The 16,796-nt window shown below is 39.8% G+C and overlaps 1 long non-coding RNA gene across 2 annotated transcripts in view; it reads right to left on the bottom strand.

The window, feature by feature from the left end:
• Positions 1–16,792, bottom strand: part of LOC144616388 (uncharacterized) — a 70,863-nt gene extending 54,071 nt beyond the window's left edge. The window contains exon 1 of one of the 2 annotated variants that reach the window (XR_013555655.2): positions 16,128–16,792. This is a non-coding gene — a long non-coding RNA (uncharacterized LOC144616388). The remainder of the gene's footprint in view (positions 1–16,127) is intronic. The other variant, XR_013555654.2, reaches the window with a different exon arrangement.
• Positions 16,793–16,796: the final 4 nt, after the last annotated feature.

Genomic DNA, 16,796 nt, shown 5'->3' with positions numbered 1-16,796 from the left:
CAAAGGTAACCCTCTTACCTTCATGAAAAAGGACATGTCTTTTCAGAGAGTTTGAAAATACCCACTAAAACACCGACCTCCAAGGATTAGTTGGAGATGAGCATTTATGAATGAACCATGTGGAATGCCTACTCTTTGCACGATAAATGTAAATGAGATACTAAAGATGCTTTGAGACACCAAGGCCTAAAATAGGCAGTATCCCTGCTTACAAAGACTAAAAAAAGTCATACATAAAAGGCTCACCACAATACCACACAAAGAAAGAGTGCTCTGGGTGTAGGCTCAGGCAATTGTCACCCTGAGCCCACTCTGTGCTTTAGGGAGGAAGAGGAGCTGGCGTGTCTTTGCTGGTGTGAGTCTCGCTACCACCCTACCACCGCCATTATGATGGCAGTGACCAGAGCAGGGGTCTGCAGTTGAGTTGGCAGAGACTTATTTCCAGGACTATTCTACATTTGGACAAAGGAGTGGGGAGCATGGCTTTCTCTAATGAGCCTATTGATAGCTAATTTGTGCTAGAATCAGAGAAGTCTTCCTGGATCACCCTGAGGTATCTACAGCCTTGTCTGATTACTCTTCCTGTTCATTTTCTTTATAGTGGTAATCATTCATTTTAGCTGTATTCAATGACTATCTTCCCCTTTAAATGATAAGGTCCATTAGAGCAAGGATGATGTGTATTCTTCTTTACTGTGGTAAAAAATAAAAAATAATAAAATCTCCCATCTTGACCATAGAAGTGTACAGTTCAGTACTGTTAAGTATATTTAAATTGTTCTGAAATAGATCTCCAGAACCTTCTCATCTGGCAGAACTAAAACTCTATACCCATTAAACAATAACTCTCCTTCCCCTCCCCTCAGCCTCTGGTCACCACCAGACTGCTTTCTGTGAATCTGACTACTTTAGCTACCTCATGTAGGCAGAATCATAAAGCATTTGTCCTTTGGTAACTGGCTTATTTCACTGAGCACAATGTCTTCCAGGTTCATCCATGCTGTAGTATGTGACAGGATTGCCTTCCTTTTTAAGGCTGCATTGTATTCCACTGCATACATAGACCACATATTGTTTATCTATTCATCCACTGATGGACATTTATTTTGCTTCAACCTCTGGGCTACTGTGAATAATGCTGCAATGAACATGGGTATGCAAATATCTCATTGACATCCTTCGTTCAATTCTTTTGGCTATATACCCAGAAGCAGGACTGCTACATTCTATGGTAGTTCCAGTCTTAATTTTTTAAAACTACCATACTGCTTTCCAAAGATGATGTGCATTTTTATCACTAATGAATACCATACCCTGTACTTAAGATAATGCCTGGGCATCAAGCAGACCTTCAAATGTCTCTTGAATGGCAGAGGCTGTGGTCTGTAGGTCTCATTTCTTGCCCAAGAGGCCTAGAGATGGCCTTAGGAGGGCTACCCCCTCACGGACACCCTCCTGGTGCTAGGTGTAGCTCTCTCTGGCCAGTTGGACCAAGGCTGCCATGTGGGCATTGTGCTGGTCTAGCTGAGCAGCTGATTCCTGGGCCAGTTCTCTAAGCACCTGGTCTCTGCCATTTTAGCTACAACCATGGCAACAATAGTCTGGTGGTGCCTGAGGGTCTTGGCTGTGCTGGAACTTGTGTACGTGGCCCACCTGTGCTCCAGGGTGTACTGAAGACACCCCTGGAATATTTAGTGTTGCTGGTGGAGTCTCTCTTGGAGGCTGGTGTCTGTCTGGAGACTTTGGCCTCCTGTGGAGTTCTGCTGGAGAAAGAAATTCTAGCTGCTCTCCTAATCCCATTCTTTCCAGGCCCCATTTGTAAGACAGCAAATGAGGACTATGATGACCAATTATCAACTACATTTAAGGCAAGAGACCATAAAAGCCAGAGGAAGGATCACTGGGCTTGGGTTCTAGGGTCAGTCTTAACACTAAAAGGCAGTGTCACCTTATGCAAATAACTTTCCTCTGGCTAGGTTTCCTCATCTGTAAAATACAAGCGTTGAAGATAATCTCCAGCCATCCCTTCCAGCTTTAATATGTGGGTTTCAACACCTATGGGGAAACCATGCTTTCTTAAGTTTTCAGGAGCTCGGACTCCTTTGAGGGGATCCCTACTTTGGTTTTGTCATTTATGACTTCTTTCTCTACTCAGTCTCATGTCATCAGGGCTCTGGTAGAACACACTTGGCCACTTATGTGCTCAGTCCCTTGGTCGTCCCTTGGGTATCCTTCATCTCAGTTGTCTTATTGGTTTGGGCACCAACTGAACAACTCTTTAACACTTCCACTTCCAGCTTAAACTGATACTCTTGTCTCCATGTGTGGTTCTGGTGCCTCCAGCTGCTGCTTCCTTGAAGAGTGAGTATTCTTCTGCTCATCCGTATTTCTGCTCATTACCTTTTCTCCTTCCCTGGGTTGGCCTGGTGGTGGCCAGATCCCATGGCAGGGTCTGCTCCCTGAGGTTGTCAGGCTGCTGTTGCCCATGATCTGCAGCATCTGACCTCTCTCTGTGTAGTGCAGGATGCCATGTGGGCCTTCTTGTAGGCCACATATGGGGCCTTGAACTTGATAGAGCACTGGTGTGCATGCCAGACACATCTCTGCTCCTGAAGGCGCCTGGCCACATCTTCGATGACTGAAGTGTTGTGGTGAGATGTCTTCAGACACCTCTTGATGGCAGGTTCTGCTATATTGGTGAACAGCTGCTGGATCTCTGCTGGAGCCAGTGGACTCCAGATGGATCCTGCTGTGGTGTCTGGGATGGTCCCACTGGCTCCTGGCCTGGGGGCATGAGGGTTGAAGCCATCAGTGGAAGTCCTGGATTGGTCCTTGCAAAGAGAAACAGCACTGGACACTTGTTAAATGTGGAAAGGTAGGTTTTATTCACACTAGAGCAATAGGGAAAAGAAACTCCAATATAGAGTGAGCTCAACACCAACTAAGACAAAGGTGACAGGTTTTTAAAGGGACTAATGGAAATTAATCCCTTAAAGGTAATTATACTACTACTGAGTAGTATAAAAGGGGGAACAAAAAGGGGATAGGGAAGACTATAGGGAACTAAAAAGGGGGCCATGGGGAAATGAAAAATTACTGAAGGGTGTTAAGTGGAAAATGATTGAAAACAGTTTGGCAATGTGGGTTGGGACAAAGTACATTCTGAAGTTTGGCAGAATTGTATTTTCTTGAGCAAAGACTCAGCACAAGAGGCGGGGTCACCTTTAGGGATACAGCCTAATGTAGGTAGAAGTTTGGTCAAGTTTCTTGGCACAGTATTGAGGCAAATCTTTTGTGGTGCATGGGAGTTCAGAGTACATTGTTTCTTCCTGGTGCATAGTGTCCAATAATAGTGTCCTTATTGGAGCAATTTGGAGGCTATAAGGGCAGTAATATGGGATTCATTTTCTTTCTTTACAACCCCCAGTGGCTGATGGGATGGATCAGGGTGGACCACACCTAGGCCAGTTAATGTGAAAGGCCCTGTACTCTGTTTCTACCTCCATTTCAGAGAGTGGCTGGAATGGCAGTAGGTGAGGGACAATGCTATTGAGGAAAGAACTCCCAGAGAAGCCCCCACTGCTGTAGAATTTGCTATGGCTGCTGCTTTTTGTGTTGGTTTAACTGCTGGAGATTATCAGGGATGTGCCTGGTGCAACAGATGATGCTGTGGAGGTTCCAAGACCATAAAGCTTGCTAATATTGTAGGCCCTTGCACTGCTATGCTTTGCTCAAGTTAGAGCCTATGGCAGGGTGGGACAGAACCTACAGAGAGGGTTCATCCACCAAGGATGAATCAGAGACCCCAGACCTGCCCAGGACCCAACATAACTGGATGTGAGGTGAGGTGTTTCCTTGGCCAGCCTTAGCCACCCCAATCTGTTGACAGGGAAAGGTAAGTATGCACCTGTTGTCTTGTGCCCTCTTGAAGCAAAGAGCAGGTTTCCTCTAAGTAATCCAGGGGTGTGTGTTCATGTGCCTGTCTCACTGCAATGTGCAATTCATTATCTGAGCTACATTCAGCCTTCCCGCTTATCTGCCTCTACTTTAACATGGCTCCTGGACAGCTCACTGCTGAAAGACACTGGCTGGCCAATGAGCAAGCAGGCCCAAGGCAGGGCCAGTTATCTCCCCAACAGACTGTACAAACATCTTTGTAGGAAAATCCCTTTAATGGCAACCAAACAGAATGGACCTGTTCCCACAGCACAGTTGACAGAAATATCTTGCTGTCCAGACTGCTGTCTCTGTTAAGATAGTACCTCCCACAGCTGTAAGCAACAGCTGATTTCTCCTAAAAAGTCAGGATTGTTATAATGAAGAACAGGGCTGGCTTTGGGAGGCTGGGGCTGGGTGTGAAAAGGGGATTGGGGGACCCACACTTCAGCATAAGACACAGGGGAGGGAGGACATGAACACTAGGTGTCAGGAATGCCACAATCCCTCTCCCTTTATCCTCTTGATCATGGCTCCCTGTCATGGCTCCCACAAAGTAAAAAACTCAGGTTCAGGATTCTGTGGCACTCCTGGGACACCCCTAGAACATCCCCATTTCCAGACATTGCTCCCAGTCTATCTCCCTTACCTTCCTGACAAAGTACTCTCTGTAGGGTACCTAGAAGTTGGTTTGGATGTCCCAGTTTAGAGCTGGACAGAGGCTTAAAGGTTTCAAATTTCAAGAGCCTGAAAAAGGACCCAAGAAGGCAGTAAAGCAAAACAGAAAGGCTTGGAAGGCTTAAACAAGAAGCCAGAAATCACTTAAGATTGGAAGCTGTGTATTCACCGTTAACAGACATTCATTAAGACCTACTCTGTCAGGCAGAGTGCTAAGCACTCAAGGTAAGAAGTGGGATGAGACATGGTCCATTGGGAGACAGATATATAAACAGTACTTGCAATACAATAAAAGGAGCACTAATATAAAAATGCCAAAGCAATGAGATGAGGTCATTAGATCCTGCTTTCTTTTATAGGGATATGCTGCTCACGTGTGAGCAGTCAGTTGGTAGCCCACTACCATAACTCCTTCTCTTCCCCCCACTATTCCCCTATTTTCTTTTTCTTCTCCCACTTCTTTCTTCCTTCCCCCCAGTGACCCAATGGCATCCAAGAGTACTCACTCATTCCATTAATAGAACACTGTGTTAAATTAAATTGCTGACCCCTGTTATAAGGAAACAGAACTTCCCAGTGGAACTGGGTTGTCCAGCTCCTTAGTCCTCTGGTGTAAGGAGGGCTCATGATGTTAACTATCTTGTGAATGGAAGTTTCCTAAGTGACAAGAAATCAAGTTCAAATCCTAAGATCTAAAGCAGTCAGATAGAAATAGTCTAACACAGAAAAGAAGAAAGTATCTGGATAGATATGTTTCTTTTGAACTTGAGTTTTTCTTTATAAAAGAGTTTGAAACTACCAGTTTCAAACAATAGAGTTTGAAACCCAGGTACTTACCACCCACATTTTATAGGTTGACATTGTCATATTTGCTTCAAATCTTTTCTTAAAAATATTTAGATTCAACTAAAGATCTACTCCCTTTCCATCACCCTTCCTCCAATAGAAATCACTCTCCTGAAGTTGGGTTTTGTCATTCATTCCCATGCATATTGTTATAGTTGATATATTTATGTGTTAATAAAAAAATAGTAATAGCTTATATGGTTTGAAACTTTTTATAAAAGGTTTAATAGTGTATATATCTTTTGCTGATTTTTTTTTACTCAATATGCCCTTGATAGATGAGGTTCCTTAAAATTCTATATTCCATTATAAGAAGAAACTGGTATATTTCTTATTTATTTCTATCATATTTCTTATGGTTTCTATTTACTATGCTTTTCTTTGATTTCTTTCATCTTTTTCCTATCTTCTGTGTATCAATAATGTTTTCTTTATTCCTGTTTCCTCTACTACTTTGTAAAGGATACATTCTATTTCAATTTTTCTAGTGTCTGTCCTTAAAATTTTAATATGAATAACTACCTTCAAAATGTCCCTTCTCCTTCCAGATAAAGACCTTAGAATATTTAACTTTGATCTGCTCTAGCCATTTGCAATGCTATTGTTGTGTAATGCTGTACTGACTAATATGGTAGCCACTACCCACATGCAGATACTTAAATTGAAATTAATATTAAATATAATTAAAATTGTCTTCATTGCAGAGCCACATTTTAAGTGCTTCATAGCTACATGTGGCTAATGGCTACCATTTTGGACAGAGCCGATATAGAACATTTCCATCACTACTGAAAGTACTATTGGACAATGCTAGTTATTTACATCCAGTTTTAGTCCTCTCCAAATTAGTTATTAGTAGTACTTATTTTTAGAGTCAATATTCCTCTAGATTTACCTTTGTGTTTACCAATTTCTTTGCTGACCTTTATTTTTTTCCTTACTTTTGTTCAATTTCCTTCTTTCTGACATGTATCCTATGCGTCTGTTATGGACTGAATTGTGTCCTCCCCAAAATTCTTATGCTGATGGCCTAATCCCCAATGTGATTATATGTGGAAGTAAGATCTTTAGGAGATAATTAAGGTTAAATGAGATCATAAGGGTGGGGCCCTAATCTAATAGGACTGGGGGCCTTATTAGAAGAGGAAGACAGACCCTTCTTTCCTTCTCTCTCTATCTCTCTCTGCATATGCTCATAGGAAAGGTCATGGGAGGACTCAGCAAGAAGGTGGATATTTGCAAGCCAGAAAGAAAGTTCTCACCAAAAACTGAACCCTGCCAGAGCTTTATCTGGGACTTCCTGCCTCCACAACTATGAGAAATAAGTTTCTATTGTTTAAGCAATCTAGCCTGTGGTATTTTGTTATGGCAGCTCTAACAGACAAATATAAAGTCCATTTAACAAAGGTCTCAAGTGTTATTCTGAAAGTCTTTATTTTGCCCTCTTTTTTAAAAAAGTGTTTATTTTTTGAGAGAGGGAGAGTGGGGGGGGGGAGAGAGAGAGACAGAGAGAGAGAGAGAGAGAGAGAGAATGAACAGGGGAGGGGCAGAGAGAGAGGAAGACAGAAGATCCAAAGTGGGCTCTGAGCTGACAACAGACAGCCTGATGCAGGGCTCAAACTTCTGAACCATGAGATCATGACCTGAGCCAAGGCTGGATGTTCAAATGACTGAGCCACCCAGGTGCCCCAATTTTGCCCTCTTTAATTACAGTTTAACAAGATATAGGATTCTAGGCTGTCAGTTATTTTCTTTGGGAATTGAAAATACTATTCCATTGTTTTTTAACCTTTGTTGTTATAATTGTCAAATCTGTGGCCAGTCTAAACTGTTCTTTTTTGGATTACTTTTAATATTTCCCCCATTTTCTGGGTTTCATTACAGTGTGTCTAAATGAAGATTTAATTTCATATTCCTTGCTTTGGATTCATTGTGATTCTTTAATCTGAGGATTCTTGTCGTTGACCAATTCTGGAAATTTTTAATTTATTATCTATTTCCTTAATTTTTCTCCATCTAGAATTCCCATTAAATATATTTGAAACTTTTGGGGCACCTGGGTGGCTCAGTCGGTTAAGCGGCCGACTTCGACTCAGGTCATGATGTCACAGTCCGTGAGTTCGAGCCCCGCCTCCGGCTCTGTGCTGACAGCTCAGAGCCTGGAGCCTGTTTCAGATTCTGTGTCTCCCTCTCTCTGACCCTCCCCCGTTCATGCTCTGTCTCTCTCTGTCTCAAAAATAAATAAACATTAAAAAAAAAATTAAAAAATATATATATTTGAAACTTTTCCTTCTATCATTCATTTCCCTTAACTCCTCTTCATATTTTTCGTTTCTTCTACTCTGCATTATGCATATACATTATGGCAATTTCCTCTGCTCCATCTTCTAGTTTACTAATTCTCTTTTCAAATGTGTCTATTCTGCTTTTAATCAGTCCATTACTTTATTTTTTAAATAACTGTATTTTTCAATTCTAAAAGTTTGATTTGCTCAAACCTACCTTTCTTTCAGGGTCTTGTTGTGTACTGTTTCACCTATTTATTTTAAATATGTTGATTTTATAATCTAATTAAATTTCTCTGGACTTCAGTTGTCTAGATTATGATGGGGCTTTAAATTAAATGGCCTCAACAGTAACTTCCACTTTTGGAAGTTTTAGTATTCACCCTGATACTCATTTATTTTTTTAATAAACACTGTTGGCATACTTTGCATTTGCCATCAATGAAGGTGGCATTGGAGCATGGCAGTGCATAAAGAATGATTATTTTAAAAGTCACTTTCCCCAGACCTCTAGGGCTTTGAGCCAACATCTTCCATTTTCTCATATTCCCTTCCTGTATTGGCACAGAAAGAAACGGGTGGCTAACCAGATGAAAATAGGCCAGGAAAAATATCCATCTGGGTTTGTTTTCAGATCAGAGATATTTTTTGGAGGCTCATCAAAGAATCCAGTTGAAAAGCTGGGGAAAAGAGGTAAACACTAATCCTCTCAGCTTTTCAGAGATTTTTGGTTTGATTGGTGTAGCACTTAAAATATAAAACTAGAGTGTTAATGGTTTTTCTATACTCTCTAAAACCAATGGAATATTGGAGGGCTGGAAGAGGGATAATGAAGGCCTGTATTTCTTTTTATCTAAAGATCCCCACATTGAGCTAGAAGAATGTAAGAAGGTGCTGGAAGTGTACAGTAGGTTATAAGCTGGGGGTGAAGAATATAGGATGTGATCTTAATATATTTCTATAAAGGGAAAGTGAGTGATCAATACAACCATCTCTGTGGCTTATGTTCCAAAGTGCCTCACAAGCATCTTTCAAATTCTGCTCCATGTCAATGTCAAATGTTCAGTGAGTAGGGGATGCAATGAGATTCAGTCTTCCTAAACCCTGGTTTCTGGTCTGTCAAACTGGTTGTGAATGCTGTGCACAGGAACTAGGTTCTTAGGCAAATGACATGGAGCCAATTAAAAGTGACATTTAGCTTACTTCAAAGAGCACTGGGCTTCCCCCAACACTCCCCCCACTACCTGCCACTGACCAAATGCAGTCATGCTGCTTTTATGATTTATTTCCTTAGTTTAGATTTTTAGAATAAACTTGATGGAAGCATAATTTATGAACAGTCTGCTTTATTGAAATATAGTTTATATATACTTTGTTTTAAAATTCAACAGAATGTTATTTTCCTTCTTTTTCTATGCTTTCCCAGACAAAGTTTTGGAACTAAATGTCAAAGCTGTATTCCTCTCCTGATTACTGGTGTTTTGAAAGATGTGGGTTGCCTCTTAAATTTCTTTTCTTCTGTGTCTTAACTGCAAAACAATTATTCATTCTAAACGGTAATCTAATTAAGGATCATTAGCAACTAGAAGCTTTTGTAAGCGCTTGAGGCATTGTGTGTGAAGCACGTGCATTTTTTCTACATATACGTAATTTTAATATCTCTCTCCTTCATTCCTACTTCCATTTAAATAGCTTTTAGATGTGCCCATTTTTCCTTTGAAATGTTTCACTCCCATTCTTCTCTTTTAGTTCTTTCTTTGCACACACTTTCCGGCCTGATTTCTTTTATTTGATTAAAGTAATCCATTCTAGGAGCACCTGGGTGGCTCAGTTGGTGTGACTCTTGATTTTGGTTCAGGCCATGGTCTTGCGGTTCAAGAGATGGAGCCCCGAGCTGGGCTCTGGGCTGACAGGGTGGAGCCTACTTGGGATTCTCCCTCTCTCTATCTGCATGCTTACACATGTGTTCTCTTTCTCTCTCAAAATAGATAAATATTTAAAAATAATCCACACTACATATTCTCTAGCCCGATTAACCTTCCTAAAGCACAACTTCATACAGTCTTCCCTTTGCTTAAAGACTATCAATGGCTGCCTTTTGCCTATGAAATCAAGCACAGCCTTCTAACTCTGCTGGTCAGTGTCCCCTGTAGTCAGGCCCAATGAACCCTTGCTTCACTGTGTACTCACCTGCCTTTATATTTTGCTTCGAATGTCATTGCTGTCAGATCTCTCTGCTGGAAATATTGCCCACCTTTTGATTCTCAAACCAAATACCATCTCCTTTCTTTAGTTTTCCATCATCACTCCTGTGCAAATTTTTTTCAATTTATTTTTTAAAAAATTAATTTATTTTTTAAATTTACATCCAAGTTAGTTAGCATATAGTGGAATAATGATTTCAGGAGTAGAATCCAGTGATTCATCCCCTATGTATAACACCCAGTGCTCATCCTAACAAGTGTCTTCCTTAATGCCCCTTACCCATTTAGCCCATCCCCCCACCCACAACCCCTCCAGCAACCCTCAATTTGTTCTCTGTATTTAAGAGTCTCTTATGTTTTGTCCCCCTCCCTGTTTTTATATTATTTTCTCTTCCCTTCCCTTATGTTCCTGTTTTGTATTTTAAATTCCACAAGTGAAGTCATATGATATTTGTCTTTCTCTAATTTCGCTTAGCATAATACCCTCTAGTTCCATCCATGTTGTTGCAAATGGCAAGATTTCAATCTTTTTCATTGCCGAGTAGTATTCCATTGTGTGTGTATGTATGTATGTATGTATATGTATATATATGTGTGCATATATATATGTGTGTGTGTGTATATATATATATATATATATATATATATATATCCATCCATTCATCTGTTTATCCATTCATCTTCTTTATCCATTCATCTGTTGATGGACACATTTGGGTTCTTTTCATACTTTGGCTATTGTTGATCGTGCTGCCAGAAACACTGGGGTGCATATGTACCTTCAAAACAACACACCTATATCCCTTGGATAAATACCTAGTAGTGGAATTGCTGGGCCATAGGGCAGTCCTATTTTAAAATTTTTGAGGAACCTCCACACTGTTTTCCAGAGTGGCTGCATCAGTTTGTATTCCCACCAGCAGTGCAAAAGAGATCCTCTTTCTCTGCATCCTTGCCAACATCCAATGTTGCTGAGTTGTTAATTTTAGCTATTCTGTGTGAAATGGTATCTCACTGTGGTTTTGATTTGTATTTCCCCGATGATGAGTGATGTTGAGCATTTTTTCATGTGTCGGTTGGCCATCTGGATGTCTTCTTTGGAGAAGTGTCTATTCATGTCTTTTGCCCATTTCTTCACTGGATTAGTTTTTTTGGGTGTTGAGTTTGAAAAGTTCTTTATAGATTTTGGATACTAACCTTTTATCTTATATGTCATTTGCAAATATCTTCTCCCATTCTGTCAGTTGCCTTTTAGTTTTTCTGATTATTTCCTTTGCTGTACAGAAGCTCTTGATGAGGTTTTTTGTTTCCCTTACCTCCAGAGACATGTTGAGTAAGAAGCTGCTGTGGCCGGGGTCAAAGAGGTTTTTGCCTGGACTCCTGTGAAAATTTATATTTGCCATTTTTTAACTCATATGGTACTTTGTACCATGCCTAGAACACATGTTGCCTTTTCTCAGGGTAATTTATGTTTGTGCCTTATTTTTCATACTAGATTGTAAACTTCTCATCTTACTCATCTTTGTATCCTCCTAAATACCTTGCATATAATAAAAAAAAAAAAAACCTGGCATCATTATTTGTAGTATGAATAAATATCCTCACCTCAAAGCTCTGTCGGCTGAATAAAGACAAACATTTAAAATACTTTTGAGGGGCGCCTGGATGGCTCAGTCGGTTAAGCATCCGACTTCAGCTCAGGTCATAATCTCACGGCTAGTGAGTTTGAGCGCCACGTTGGGCTCTGTGCTAACAGCTCAGAGCCTGGAGCCTGCCTCAGATTCTGTGTCTTCCTCTCTCTCTGCCCCTTCCCCGCTTACACTGTCTCTCTCTTATCCTCAAAAATAAACAAACACTAAAAAAAAATTTTTTAATAAAATATTTTGAAACTTCAAAATTATGACGTATGGTTTACTTACCCCAAGTAAAGTATTTTAAAATATAAAATATCCATTTGATCAATATTTAAGTAAATTCTAGTAAGTCTGTTGGGTCAGATTCTGCATTTGGATCTTAACATACTCATTTGTTCTTAAAGGAGTATTCAGTATAGTGATACAGACCTTGGTTCATATCCAGCTTTTGACCTTTACTGGTATGGGATTCTGGGATACATATTTTTTTAATGTTTATTCATTTTTGAGAGAGAGAGAGAAAGAGAGAGCAGGCTCCAGGCTCTGAGTTGTCAGCACGAGCCCGACACGGGGCTTGAGCCCATGGACTGCAAAATTGTGACCTGAGCTGAAATAGGAGGCTTAACCAATTGAACCACCCAGGCACCCCCTGGGATCTTTAAAGCTGTAGTCTCCTCATCTGTAAAATGGGAATTAAAAATAACCATATCATGGAGTGACTGGGTGGCTGGTTTTGGCTCAGGTCATGATCTCATGGTTTCATGAGTTTGAGCCCCGCATTGGGCTCTTCGCTGGCAGCACGAAGCCTGCTTGGGATTCTTTGTCTTCCTCTCTCTACCCCTCCCCCATTCACACTGTCTGTCTCAAAACAAAGAAACAAACTTAAAAAAAATAACCACATCACAAAGTATTTTAAAGATTAAATGAGATTATATGGTAAAATACTTAGCATAGTCTGACACAGTGTACATGTTCAATAAAAGGTTGCTATTTTTTCAAGTTAAATCGTAACCTATTTCAAGAGATAGATTTTTGTATTCCAAAGTTGTGCTAATATGGTAGATACTACCCACATGTGGTAACTGAGCTTCCAAATTGTGGCAAGTCTGAATTGGGATGTGGGTAAGTATAAAAATCACACTGGATTTTTAAGACTCAGTATAGAAAAAAGGAAGGGGTGCCTGGATGACTCAATGGGTTAAGTATCTGACTCTTGATTTCAGCTCAGGTCATGATCTCAAGGTCCTGGGATCAAGCCCCACCTCAGCCTTGGCTCTGTGCTGAGCTTGGAGCCTGCTTAAGATCTCCCTCCCATTCCCGCAGCCCCTCCCCACTTCCCCAATTGCACATGCATGCGTGTGCACTCTCTCTTGCTCTCAAAAAGAAAAAAAAAAATTTAAAGTAAAATATTTTATTAATACTTCTTTTATATTGACTACATATTGAAATGATATTTTAAATAAATGGGGTTAAATAAAATGTATTGTCAAATTAATTTCACCTCTCAAAAGTAAAAACTGTTTTTACTTTTTAAAACATAGGTACTAGAAAACTTTACGTTATATATGTGTTATGCGTTGTATTTCCATTGGGCAGTACTGAGCTAAAGTCTCTGGTCAAGGACAGAATTTGGTATACAAATGTTCAACTAAGATTTGGCTGATTGATACGCTAAATCTCTTCATCATTTTATTATATTGGCACAATTAAAAGCATAAGAGTCTGTATTTTTTTAAGTGTATACAAATCAAGACAGATTTCCAGAGACTTTATTATTAGAGAATCTCATATGTAAATGAGTTATTTACTCAGTAAGTTTTTGGTAATTTTCTCCTGCAAATCTTTAAGCACTGAAGTAAAACTCTTCAAACAGAGCTTTGGGGAAATTTGTGAAGTTAAGAATGGGAATGACCTTTTATTTGTCAATAAAATCTTGGTTAAAAAAAAAAAAAAAAGAATGGAGATGACCCTTCCAGGACTAAGTAACCCAATTGCTGAAATTAACTTTGGCAAACGACAATTAATCACAAATTGTCAGTAGGCCAACTATGTTGTCAAATCTAATGGGCAAATCAGGATCACTGATGCCCTTTGGCTCCTGCATTTTCCTGCTCTTTATAGCATATCTAACCTGAAGGATTCCAGGAAGCAAAGGATGGGAGCAGATGCTATGACACTCTCCTGTTGGTATAAGACATGCTGGCTAACTCCAGAGACCATTTGGTCTTCTTCCATAATGTTCCCTAAGCATGGAACAAATGCCTCTGATGGTTCTCAACACAGGCAGAATTAGGGCCAGATAATACTTTCTGAATGTATCACTCCTTTAGCCTATTGGATTTGCAGCCAACAAACTCTCACTGAAAGAAATGCATGGATTGGTTCTATTCTAAGCTTTTGGTGGGAGTGGGGAGGAGGCTTGAATATGATTGTTTGAATTGCTCCAGAATTCACCAGAGTGCTTCCTCCCCTTTTCTTCCAACATCTCTAGACTCTCCTCCAACCACTAATACCTCCACCACCATCTCACCACCACCACCACCACCAGTGGTTAACATTTATTTAGTGCTTACTACATGCCAGGCACTTTTCTCAGTATTTTTTTTTTATCTGTTATTACCTCACTGAATACTGAAGCCATTCTTTAAATTAGATACTTCTAATTTTTCAAGATGAGAAAACTGAGGTAGAGTAACTAACTAAATTGCCCACGGTCACACAACTAATAACTAGAGCAGCCAGAAAGAGAAATGAGGCTGCTGATCTTGATGCTCAAGACCCTACACTATGTCATCTGGAGAAGATTCTGACTAGTCTGTATAACATAAAGGAAGAGATCTGCTTGGCCAGGGCAAGCCTGGACCTGTAGGTTATTCCTTAGGCTGCTCTGGCACCTAGAGGTATAGAATTTTCTACTTCCAATCTTTTGTGGCCTTTGAGAGAATAACAAACGTCTCTAATGGCCTATGGCATTTTCCTGGATGCCTAAAGCTAGTCTTTAATCACAGGGTATTGTTTGAAGTCTTGCAACACATAATATTGTTCATTGGTTTGAACAAAGATGTGTATCATTTAGTGAGAATAAATCATATTTCTCATGGTGCCTTTGGGTACTTTTTGGTCTCTAAGGACATGGAAAATGGAAGTACTGCATATTCTTTGCAAGTTTTGTTTTCTACCATCTTCCTACATACTTCTGCTCTCTAGGGAGCCCCCTAGTGTTTCTTTAGCCTTGGAGACTGGCTTAGGTCCCTCAAGGCATAGGGTGGAGAGAATGGCTACAGAGGGAAAGCAAGAATGTGAGCAAAAATGGAAACTATTGATCCACTACTTCATCAGGTTACATGTGCTTCATTCTGAAGAAGTACATTGGCTAAGCTCAAGTAGACTCTATATAAGATGTGTACAAATGCCCCTAACTTTTTTTTTTTTTTTTTTTAGCAGCAACCTGATTGATTTTTCTTTCTGAATAGTTTGGAGGAGTAGGGAATAATAAATGAAACACTTCCTTTGCTCAAAGATCTACACCCTAATGAATGGGAGAAACACCAATTAAATATCCAAAAGTCTTTCATGACTGAAGATTATGACACTAAAGCAAATAAAGTCTTTATCAAGAAACACAGTATGATTAATTTTAAATGGAATTGTCTTTACACAGTTTCCAAATTTGCCATAGGCTCACGCAATGTTAGAATGGGATAAATTATTAGAAGTTTTCTAATTTCCTCATCTTTTATATGAGGAAACTGAAGCCCACAGAAAAGTGTGTTAGAGTCAAAGATTTGGTTTCATACTCTCACTTCTTTGGATTTTTCCTTTACAAATGAAATTATTTGCTTAATTTGCTTGCTTGAACTAAGCTTCCTGATTCTCGTAGTATTAATTTCAATTTGTTTACAGAGCTGAGAATATCATCAGTACTGCTTTCAATATATTCATAAAATGATAGTTATAATCAGGTGATAAAGGCACTTTTAAATTAATATGGAATTATCTCTTACTATATAATTGCAAACAGGATCCTCATCTAGAATTTCTATTTTTAAAAAAAAATTTGCCTGTTAATATAAACAAAAGCAAGCAGTCAGATGAGCACCCATTTTCCTTGACTAAGGATCAATGTACCTGCCCACTAGGATGACACCAAACACAAAGATACTATAAATTGTGTAAAAACTAAAACTACATATTTCACATACATATAAATGGCATATATATTTTGCTTAGGCAGACTACACTTAGAATACTTAGCAGGGTACAGTAAGTCCTGAAGACATTTGAGTATACACATAATAAAAATTTATTGAGTCGTACACTTATTAAACATTAAAAACAAAACAAAAAACCTTGGACGTGCAATTGATCTTTTAGTTATTTGTAATTTCAGATTTACTGTATCTTAATTACGACTGATACTTAAAAGAGTGGTTTGAAACACTTTTTTTTTTCTGTTTCTTCTTCGGGTTAATTATCTTTCGGTAAACGAAGTTATTTTAAAACATCTTGTGATCCTCTTATAAGGCGAGAAAGCTTTAACTTACCCATTTGCAAGTAAGAGATGTAGTAATTATGTCCAGACCTTTGTAGAATAACACGCGAGGCCATCTCTAGGTGGGGGGCGGGATACGATACTGAAAATGTTTCTTTCACTTCGCCCTCCTCCGCGGCCTGATGTGTTTATGGGTATTTCAGGCAACGGTAGTCAGAGAGCAAATGCGTCGCTGAACTAAAGAACCTTTCCCAAAGATGCTATTGTTCTATTTCCACCCCACAGATTCTCAAAATCCACTTTGTTTTTTCGGAATTCCACCTGAGGGCAGTTGCTTGGGAAACACATCCAGTACACTTGGTTTAATACATTTAAAAAACGATTTGCTTTAATGTTTTTATCTCCCTGAGTATAAACTCCGATTCTCTAACGTTCCGGCTACTTCCAGTCCAACCGCCAGGCGATTTCCTCACTCAGCGGCAGGTCAAGGAACCTCGACTTGAAAAAACGCTGCAAAACATCCGGTAAAAGGGGGAAGACTACGACTCCCAGAACGCAGTGCTTCCCGGTCTTGCCCGGCTGCCCAATGACCAGACTTCACGAGCCTCCTCTCCGCCCCATTGGTCAGTTTTCTTGTCAGTGAAGGAAGAAACAGACGGCCCCGGAGGTCACATTTCCCGCCACGGCAAGGCGCAGCTCCGTAAAGCCGAAGAAGAAAAAG

This window comes from Panthera onca, chromosome B2, assembly GCF_046562875.1.
Source record: "Panthera onca isolate mPanOnc1 chromosome B2, mPanOnc1 haplotype 2, whole genome shotgun sequence".
Classification (NCBI taxonomy): Eukaryota; Metazoa; Chordata; class Mammalia; order Carnivora; family Felidae; genus Panthera; species Panthera onca.
This window is presented reverse-complemented; position numbering and strand designations above follow the sequence as displayed.